The following is an 11,632-nucleotide window of genomic DNA, read 5'->3' as shown; positions in this document are numbered from 1 at the left end:
CACACACACACACGCACGCACACACGCACACACACAGAAAGAAGCACTTATTTACTTTCACCTTGAGTTAACCAGCAGTGTGAAAGCCCAGATGGCCACAAATGAGACAAAAAGGAAGAGAGAAATGGAACAAAAAAGGACAGATAAAGGACTCATGTATATTACAACAAAGATTGTGAGAGGGAACCTGAAGAATTGCACGTGTGCACACTGATGTTGGGTGGTAACATGTTATAGTAATATTATTAGTCACCAGTACGACAAATTACTATTTCAATTTCAGTAATAATATTACAGTTACAAAGTGAAAAATAAGTTACTTTCGTTATCACCCCCTCTAAATATCAGATTAATCAGGTTGAATTATCCAAAAACTACATCCCACCATCTCAATTCATTTTCAATAATTAGTCATAATCCTCTCACATTTTAGATGAGAAATAGTAGAAAAGTTGACTTTCTCTGGGTGGAAGGATTCACACTACTTTGATTTTATCCAGTAAAAGAACTGACATCGGACATCAGATTGGACATCAACACTGTTTGGTTTGTGATCATTCACAGAAGAAGAAACTGACTGATCCTGATTTTAGAAGGGAAGAGAGGATGTAGTCGAGCAATGCAACAAAAAAAGTAATAATATCACTTTTGAAATGAATACCAACTAATGAGCAACATACTACATTTGTTTCAGTCACAAGCCCCAACACTCAGACATGACGTCATGCATCCACATCCACGGTTGCTGAGGCGTTGGCCATTAGTTACTGTGAGCTATTGTGTCTGTTCACTCTAATACGCTCGGTCTGACAGATGCTCACAAATATGATCTGTCAGATCCATAGGAGGCTGATAGGCACTGTGTTTATTCAAGCACAACCTGGATTATTCAAACATGTCACGCTGAGAGAGACGCTGAGACACCAAGGCCGGGGTCCTGACAAATAAGAGGAGATAGCCAACGCTTGTTGTTTGTTGATTAGATGTCACATAAGCTGCGTTTTGTGTGTCTGCGTGTGTGTGTTCCATATTTTATACAGTATGTCTGCATAAACAGCGTGTGCATGTCTAGAGAGAATCAAATCCCAAACACACCAGACAACAAGAACAAGCAAGATTCTGGGTTTCAACTCTGTACAGGATAAGGTAAACTTGATGATTTATATTGTATCCACATCATAAATGTATAAATTATGGAAGTGTGCTGAAGCTTATTATCACTAATGCATTATAGTATAAAACGTTTTCTTCCGTAACAGAAAATGAGCTTTTATATGCTGTCTTGGGCGTATGCAAGGTCAACCAAAGAGATGGGAGAGGGAAGAGGGATGTGTGTGTGTGTGTGTGTGTGTGTTTAGCTCCCCCTTAGGGGCTTTTCGTTAAGCCACTGTCAAGCATCTCTAGTTGTCAGATAGAAACTGCTCTGTGTAGAGCTGGTGGGCTACCTCTGCTTCTGTCTGACTGTCCAGTTGTAGGGACAGTGTGTGTGTGTGTGTGTGTGTGTGTGTATGTGTGTGTTTTCTCCAGGGTAAGGCAGAGATGAATGTGTGTTTGTCATTGATGAATCTCCTGAATCTGTGAAACACTGGTGTCCTTGAACCTCAAGGTCTGCCATATGCTGCCCACAGAGCCAGGGGAGTGTGTGTGTGTGTGTGAGTGTGTGTGTGTGTGTGTGTGTGTGGTGGAGGATGGGGGGTAATACCCTCAGGCACTGTTCTAAGACCAGCATGGTGTCCGCTGGATGCCGTCTGTTTCACAGAGGTCATCAGGTCACTCAGGGAAATCTTGAAAGTTTCAGTGTTGAGGTTTAAGTGTGGCGTTGCACCAGCAACCTTTTAGTCAGGTTTTCATAGCATGTGTGGCCTGCTGGGTCGCCTTTATTACAGTATAGTATAACATTACTACTCCCAAGTAGTAACAAGTAGTGCAACAAATTACTATTTCAGTTTAAGTTAAAATATTGCAAAAACTATAATCATTCCCATCCTATAATTCATTTTCATCAGAATTGATAGTTGTCCTCTCACACTAAACTAGTTTAGATGAGAAAAGGCAGAAATGTCCCTTAAAAGCCAATTTTGAGGGTGAAATGTAATATAACAAGCAGTGCAGCAAATTACTGCTCCAAGAAAGTAATAAGTATAGATAATATTACTTTTGAAATGTGTGACAAGAATACATTTATTGTTTTATGACTGTAACGTAACTGAAAGGTAACAGGTTTGAGCCCAGCCAATGAAACAGCCAACGTGTGTCTATCAACAGTCTTGTGCCCTTGAAATATAAATATAAAACACTGTATATATCATATCAAACCTAACAACCGTTTTTGAAATTATCTCATCTTTTGACTGCTCCTTAAAGTTTTCCAGAGTCCTGACTCACTTTAATTTGAAGTTTTTTTTTCCCCATTGGTGGAAAGACTTCTGCTCTATCTCATTAACTGCAAAAAGACGCAATGCAAAGTCAATTCACTGTCAGAAGAGATGGATTTTTTTTATTTGAATACGGTCCAAAAATAAACCTCGGAAGAAATATTGTCGCACATTCTGCAGATTGACATTACTGAGATTGCCTGTTATCTTTTTTAATAATATTGAATCACAGTTTCAATTTACTTTCTGGCCTGACCAAACTAAAAGTGAATGAACCCTCGGGCATGATAAGAAGTTCTCACTGCTTCTCATTTCGTCTCAGGCCGCTCTGTCTGAAGTGTTTACAGTCTCTGCTTTCACACTTTGACTGTGACATGTAAAGTGGAAAAACCCAAGCCCACTCTTCTCCAACTCTCCAACTTCTCTTATAAAAAAAAACTTTGGAAAGGTAACAGTATCCAATAACATGTCATCTGTTTCCATAGGAGATGGATGACAATGTCACTTATGATCTAAACACTAGATGGGAGACAGAGGACAGAGGAGAGACGATTGTTTTAACACTGAGCTCATTTTTCTCTCAACATACAAGAGGTGGGAGCAATTTATTCCATAAATAATCCTGCAAATCACAGAACACATTTCACTGATGTTCATTCTTTCATTCCTGCTTGAGAGGATTTTTTTTTTTTTTTTTTAAAGCTGCTTCTTTCCTCTCACATCCTTGATTGCTTCCTTGTCTCTTGTTTGCACTGCACAGAAAATACAGTTTCCCCTCATATCCAGTATTAAAATCTTAATTTTCTCAAAACAAGTGGAAAGTTCAGCCAACAGGAGGGAGATAATTTCACCTTCTTCCAATGCAGTTTAATTTGTTTCAGGAATATTTTCACCCTGTTTTTTCACTTGTTTAAAATAAGACTCAATACTAGAGCAATTTACTTGATAAGATGGACATTTTTTGCAGTGTGATGCCCAGTTGTCCACATATAAATTGGTTGCATCATTTAGTTTCTGGTTACATCTTTGATGTCTTTCCTGTCAGGTCAGTGATGCAGGAAATGGAATAAGGGCACATGGGAGAACGCTTTAGGGAAGGGAATATGTCCGAGGACCAGATTTAGACTGATATATCAGTTTGCTGATATTGGCCTTTTATTAAAAATCAGACATTGGCCAGTCAGTGTCGTCCACCACTGATATGATGCAGTTTGTTTGATGACATGATTATGGTATAATTGATCAATACTACACTGGTTGTCTATGGGAAACATTTAATCCGAAGTGATTCTAAAGAGGTATTTTGATTGGATTGTACACAAGTATGCATTAATATGCTTTATTTTTATTGAGAGTTTTAGTGTCTCATGGTCTAAATGCAGTTTCAGAGGCTTTTCCACCCTGACAAGAGTAAAATTCTGAATACTTGTAATTTTATGGAACTTTTTTCATGAAATTATTCATATTAAAAAATATTTGATATCGGCAACTTAATTTCTAAAATATCCGCCCTCTATACCCCATGTTGGTCAAACCCGATTTAGGACTGTTAGAAATGTGGTGTTATTTTGACTGGGACCAGCATCCCTCTGTCAGTTAGGATAGGAAACTCACTATCTTTCTCTTTGTCTGTCACACAAACACAGATGGTCCAGTCCCATTTAAATGATAGTGGGTTTTAAATAAACAGACACTGAGTGAGATATCACCATGTAAATATTTGGAAAGAATGAAAGCACAGCAAGAGAGAAAGAGAGATGTAGTGTGTCTGCCTTTACGTGTCACATCACACATCCACACTATGAGAATAGCAATAACTGTACAATAACAACACCAGTATCGGCTTGTACCTCTCATCAAACTCTGGAGTGCGGGTGAAAGAAGTTACAGAACTGTTGACGTAAGTGTTTTATATGTGCTCTTTATTGCTTACTCTACAACCTCTATCTAGAAAAGAATCTTGTGATGATTTATATCAGATCTACTCTGTCCGTGTATATCCATTTATCTCAGGAGAAAAGTGTGAAAGTGTTTGCCTGGAGGATTGGATTAGGCTGAATAAATGGATTACACATCGAAAACATATTCAGATACTGCTCATCATTGTGTCAAACTGTCAATATAGTGATTTTCAAAATGTCTCTTCACTTTCAGCAGCCTGGTGCAGGTTCACTTGGAATTCTACAGGGCAAAAACAGTTGTGCATTGGCTCACTGATACAACAGTGCGACTTGTGCATCAAAGTGAAAACACCAACTATATATTTTGTATAAACTGAGTGACGTAATCTAGAAAAACTAATACTGGATGGAAATATTTTTTTTTTTCTTAGTTTCCGGAAAACCTATATTTTGCTACTACTACTTTGGTAGTGTTCTATTTGATATTTCAAAGTTGTTTGATTTCAAATTTTTAGATTGGTACAAAACTAACCAGAAAAATTAAAATTCAAGTTATTAAAAAAAAAGAAGGCAGTTGACAGTGAAAAGAAACAGTAAGGTTGGAGGAGAGAGGGGACATAACAAAGCAACAAAGGTCGATTTCAAACCCAAGACTTTACATTTACATGGTAGGCACTTTAGCCAACTGAGCCACCAGCACAACCCAGAGGTTCCCCTTTTTGAGAATTTTGCCCCTGCCCCTCTCAGAGTCTGTGCACGCCACTGTCACAAGATTTAGTAACTTACTGTAGGAAGGTCATTCTTTTCTCCAGCTGAGGCTCTGTGCCACTGTACACAAGTCTCTATAAAAGGATAATTTCTCAGATCGGTCCTTGACCTTATACAAAAATAATCCAAGAACACTTATTGCATATTTAAGGTCATTTTGGTTGTTTGGCGAGTCAGACAATATCACTGTGTGTGTGTATGTGTGTGTGTGTGTTGGTGTATGTGTGTGTGTGTGTGTGTGCGCGCTACACCCAGGCTATGTGCCAAGAGGCCGGATGTGAAGAGGGGAGCGTGGAAACAGCAGGTCTAGTTCTCCCCGAGTTTATTGTTTATATGGAACATAATTCAATTACCTCTCCTCTCCTGTTTCAAGTCATGAATAATGGCGCTGTGTGCATGTGTGTGCGCACGTATGTGAGTGTGGTTTCGAGTGCCTGTTTGAGTGCATGTGTGCGCGGGTGTATGTAGAAGTTAATGAATAATAGCAGTCTGAATGAGCTAATGGACTGCGGCCAGTAAACACTGTGTTTAAGACGCTCACAAGCTGCACCCGCTTTGAAGGATGATAGATGGGCCGAATTAAATAAAGGGATTTTCTTTCTTTCTTTCTTTCTTTCTTTCTTTCTTTCTTTCTTTCTTTCTTTCTTTCTTTCTTTCTTTCTTTCTTTCTTTCTTTCTTTCTTCAACCCCACCCCCACCCCCACCCCCTCCCCCTCCCTATCCCAGCCTCCCTCTGTTTCTTATAAAAAGGAAATTGCACTCAGACTTCCTCGTGCTGCCAAGTTCGATCCCTGAGCATGCACTGTGCTTGCTGGATAATTGTTGGGAGTGTTTTTCAAAAGACAAACTCAAATCTTTGGGGAAAGTGTGTGTGTGGGTGTGGGTCTGGAGGCAAAGTCTGGAGGCAAAGGGCATATAATTGTGTGTCTAAATGTGTGTTCTTGTGTATGTGTGTGCATATACTGTATAGGCGCATGTATGTGAGCATGAGTGGGTGTGTGTGTGTTCATCATCATCATGACTGAAGTTGAAGTTGTGGAGTTAAGTTCACCTTAAGTTTACCTTACGGTGGATTCGTTTGGAAATATGAAACCTGCTTGTATTTGTGAAATGTCCAAAGCTATTCACCAGGGACATGTGCTGTATGATCATAACTTATTTGTTTTACATATTTATGGTAATTTCCCTCTCCAGTTTAACCATTAGGGGTCAGAGTATAATGAGAATTTCAAACTGATTATAAGAAGCAATCCTTATTCTCACTGAAATAATTGATCATTTGCAGAAATATTATGATTACAGTGATTATAAAGGTATTTGAATATAAATGACAGCTATGAATTTAAATTTACTGTATATGCAAGGAAACATTAGGATATATGACCGAGGGAAATTTGTGTCTCATTAATGGGGATAGCAGTTCTGAATCACTGATGGAGGAGATGAAGTTGAATGGGGTTTTGCTAATTAAATAGCAACATAAAATTCTCTCTCTTGCGCGGTCATTGTCATTTTCGCTGCCTCTCTCTCTCTCTCTCTCTCTCTCTCTCTCTCTCACATGCTCTCTCTCACACACACACACACACTGCTGTGTGTGCAGCAGTGCAGGAGGTCTCGGAGGCCTAATCTCAGAGCTCGCAAGGTACAGCCATAAAACTGACAGGCCAACTAATTATCCCCAAAATTACAACATCTTAATGTTCGGGCTCACAGCAACGCTCACCAGGAACAGAGGGCTGTGTGTGTGTGTGTTTGTGTGTGTGTGTGTGTGTGTGTGTGTGTGTGTGTGTGTGTGTGGGGGGGGGGGGGGCATGTGTACGTACTGCTCGCTTGTGGTGCGTGTGTTTTTGTGTGTGCACATTTGTGTGTGTGAGAGTGGTTGTGCATGCATGTGTATACACCTTCTGTTTATGTGTGTGTGTGTGTGTGTGTGTGTGTGTGTTCATTATGCAGACAGCTGGAGGTGGCCTACTGCATGCAGAGTAGAAAGCAGAGATGTGTGTTGCGGCTCTTTGTTCTTGTTCTGCCCTGCTTACCCTTCTTGGTCTCTGAGAAAAACAACAGCAAAGAAAGCAGAAGGCTTCAGTGCTGCAGACGCTTCAAAATGAAATCTACCATGGCGACTACAATCGTATAATTTTGCCTCCTTTCATTGTGAATCTCTAAACACCTTTTTTTTTTACCTTCTTATGTCTCTCTTTCTCTTGTTTTCTTCCTCCCTCTCTCTCTTTGCCTCCATCTCGTGAGCCCCGTGTAATCCGAAGGCTGTGTTCTCGTCTGATGTCCTGTAATGTTCACATCCATGCCTAATCCTGTTGCTCGGCGATCGGCCGGGCTGCATTGGCGCCCTCGTCGGCTTATTCAGTCCGGATAAGTCTCAGGTGAGAGAGAGAGAGAGAGAGAGAGAGAGAGAGAGAGAGAGAGAGGGGAAAGCCCCATACACATAGAAATACTAACAGTCATTGTGCAGTGAATACACAACAATCCAGATCCTTAATTAGGTAGTGTGGTACATCCATCTGCAGATATGCATATGTGAATGCAAACCTACACACACACACACACACACACACACAGAGTCATACTTGTGGAAAAGATGTGTGTTATGTGTGTGTGTGTGTGTTCGACATGCGGACTGGAGGAGCCGGGGATCGAACCCCCGACCTTCTGATTAGTGGACTCTACCTCCTGAGCCACAGCCGCCCCTTTATGGTGTTCATTTATGTTGGTAAAGCAGTTATATGCTGAACTGAGTAAAGCAGACTGAGTTTAATTGAGAAAGAAAGAAAGAAAGAAAGAAAGAAAGAAAGAAAGAAAGAAAGAAAGCAGTACAGCCACCCCCACCTTCCACGGCTGCATCTGTCAGTGTTAAAGCCGGAGGTGAATGTAATCCCTGGGCTTCTATGGCAGTAGATAGGCAGTGTGATAAGCACTGTGCAAATACCATCATCGATTCATATCTCTGCTAAGGCTCCAATACTCTGTCGGGACGCGGACGCCGGATTACGCGAGGAACAAGAAGGGATTTACCCAGATCTCATTCTGCCCCTGACAAAAACACCACAATGCTGATATGTCAAGCAACAGTATTACCACAGCTTGTATTATGACAAAGAAGCACTGATGTATCTTCGTTGTAGAAGTCGCTGTTGTTACTGGGGTTAGACTGATATATGGGTTTGCTGATATGTTTGGCTGATAGGACTTTTATCATACTGAACAAAAATATAAACGCAACACTTTTGGTTTTGCTCCCATTTTTCATGAGTTGAAATAAAAGATTTTTTCTATGCACACAAAAGGCTTATTTCTCTCAAATTTTGTTCACAAATTTGTTTAAATCCGTGTTAGTGAGCACTTCTCCTTTGCCAAGATAATCCATCCACCTGACAGGTGTGGCATATCAAGATGCTGATTAAACAGCATGATTATTGCACAGGTGTGCCTTGGGCTGGTCACAATAAAAGGCCGGTCTAAAATGTGCAGTTTTTATCACACAACACAATGCCACAGATGTTGCAAGTTTTGAGGGAGCGTGCAATTGGCATGCTGACTGCAGGAATGTCCACCAGAGCTGTTGCCCGTGAATTGAATGTTCATTTCACTACCATAAGTCGTCTCCAATGTCGTTTCTGAGAATTTGGCAGTACATCCGACCGGCCTCACAACCACAGACCACGTGTAACCACACCAGCCCAGGACCTCCACATCCAGCTTCTTCACCTGCGAGATCGTCTGAGACCAGCCACCCGGACAGCTGATGCAACAGTTGGTTTGCAAAACCAAAGAATTTCTGCACAAACTGTCAGAAACCGTCTCAGGGAAGCTCATCAGCGTGCTCGTCGTCCTCACCGGGGTCTTGACCTGACTGCAGTTCATTGTTATAACCGACTTGAGTGGGCAAATGCTCACCTTCGATGGCGTCTGGCACTTTGGAGAAGTGTTCTCTTCACAGATGAATCCCGGTTTTCACTGTACCGGGCAGATGGCAGACAGCATGTATGGCGTCCTGTGAGTGAGCGGTTTGCTGATGTCAACGTTGTGCCCCATGGTGGTGGTGGGGTTATGGTATGGGCGTAAGCTACGGACAACGAACACAGGTGCATTTTATTGATGGCAATTTGAATGCACAGAGACACAGTGACGAGATCCTGAGGCCCGTTGTCGTTCCATTCATCCACCGCCATCACCTCATGATGCAGCATGATAATGCACGGCCCCATGTTGCAAGGATCTGTACACAATTCCTGGAAGCTGAAAACATCCCAGTTCTTGCATGGCCTGCATACTCACCAGACATGTCACCCATTGAGCATGTTTGGGATGCTCTGGATCGGCGTGTATGACAGCGTGTTCAGATTCCTGCCGATATCCAGCAACTTCACACAGCCATTGAAGAAGAGTGGACCAACATTCCTCAGGCCACAATCAACAACCTGATCAACTCTATGTGAAGGAGATGTGTCGCACTGCATGAGGCAAATGGTGGTCACATCAGATACTGACTGGTTTTCAAAAAATGCATATCTGTAGCCCTAGTCATGTGAGATCCATAGTTCAGTGCCTAATAAATGTCTTTTTTCAAGATAAAACTGCACATTTTAGAGTGGCCTTTTATTGTGACCAGCCCAAGGCACATCTGTGCAATAATCATGCTGTTTAATCAGCATCTTGATATGCCACACCTGTCAGGTGGATGGATTATCTTGGCAAAGGAGAAGTGCTCACTAACACGGATTTAAACAAATTTGTGAACACAATTTGAGAGAAATAAGCCTTTTGTGTGCATAGAAAAAGTCTTAGATCTTTTATTTCAACTCATGAAAAATGGGAGCAAAAACAAAAGTGTTGTGTTTATATTTTTGTTCAGTGTAGAAAGCAGATACTGGCCTGTCGGTGTTGCCCACCTCCGATGTGCTAGTGGTTCCTTCTTTTTTTTGGCTCACTCTGCCTTAAGGAGCTGCTGACCCACCTAAAAGAATGTCATTATTATGGCTTTCAATGGAGAGTTTTAGTGTCCCGTGATGGTCTGAATGCTGTTTCAGAGGCTTTTCCATCCCGACATATATACGATTCTGGGGGAAACACTGAATCCTTGTAATATTCTTGCATGAAAATGGTCAAATTTAAAGATGTTGATATCGAAATATCTGATAAATATAGCATCTATCGGCAGCTTCCATCCAAAAGTATCGGTACTGACCTTAAACCCATATCAGGAACTGTAGGGTTACTTTTTTTGAAGATGGAGTGCAAAAAAAGAGAAAAAGTTAAAAGAGAATTCTATCTTTGTTTCACCTACTTTTCCATCCACACACACACACACACACACACACACACACACGCACACACGCACACACGGTAAAGAAGCGGCAGGTGTGAGTCACACTCTTTCGCTAATGCCTCAAGGTCATCATCATTAACTCTGTCCCTGATTAGTTAGGAAAAACGAAAGCAGTGCCAGGGAGAGCTCATTGAGAATATGAATACTGCATGAGAGCCGCGGAACAAAAAGGTTTCAGGGCAAACTCCTTTTGAAAGTCCAATTCGTTCTCATGTATTCCTTTCTTCTCCAAAGTACGACAAACTTTTTCTTTCGCGGCCAAGAAAGTCCGGCTCTGGTGATTTGCGAAGAAAAGATGAGGGGAGAGAATGGAGATGGAGAGACTGATGAAGGGAGATTGGCAACAGATACGGAGGGAGATGGAGAGAAGGGGAAGAGGGATGGACGGCTGGGTCGCGCTGATGGAATGAAAGATTGATTCGGAGCGAGCTCGGGGGGCCAGTTCAGGTCAGAGCCGCCATCTTTATTACTGTCCCAGACTATTCATCTCGTCTCCTCGTAATGCCTGCTGTCTGTCCGTAGGAGGAAAAGAGAGGAGAGGAGAGAAAAGAATCCAAGACAAAAGAAGAGAAACAGAGAGGGGGAAGATGAGAACGGAGATCAGACAGAAGATAATGAGAATAGAAAAATGGAGAGAAGAAGCAAGGGTTCGTAAAGAGAGAGTGCTTGAGAAATAGAGGGCAGGATATCATGAGAGCGTGTGGACAGGCATGGGTAGAAGGTTAATATTCAGATCATGGGGATGCAAACTGTACAGCAACCCCAGGTTATTTTTCCCAGGCTTATCTGTAATAGACCGCCAGGGGCATCAATTCACTAAACCCTAAGGTTCCCTGCATCTAACATAATTTAGACCACCACCAACACGAAGCGATACATTTTTAGATATAGCTCACCGAAATCTCATCTCAGAGGGAACATTGGTCCTGAATGCTCTCTTGAGAGGACATTTTTTTTTAGAAACAGCTTGATCTTTACTCAGAAGTGGACTCACTCAGGTTAAGGTTTGGCAAGTGCCTCACATTGTCATACCCAGTTGACTCCCATGTAGACAGCCATTGTCTGCTGCTGTATACTTCACCTGCGCACCATCATCATGAAAGTATTGATAATGGCTGACAGGCCTGGATTGCAGCACGACAGCGCCCTCTGTAGCTTGTATACATCACTACCCAGATGCCCCGTGGCAGCCTTAATGATAAAGTAATTAGGTGGTAAGGTGACTTTATTGATCCCCATAGGGA

Source organism: Centroberyx affinis, unplaced genomic scaffold (genome assembly GCF_046629955.1).
Source record: "Centroberyx affinis isolate AG114_WGS23_722 - 3 ecotype Tasmania unplaced genomic scaffold, CSIRO-AGI_Caff_v1 ptg000661l_1, whole genome shotgun sequence".
Taxonomy (NCBI): domain Eukaryota; kingdom Metazoa; phylum Chordata; class Actinopteri; order Beryciformes; family Berycidae; genus Centroberyx; species Centroberyx affinis.
The sequence above is the reverse complement of the archived record's forward strand: the minus strand, read 5'-3'. Positions refer to the sequence as shown.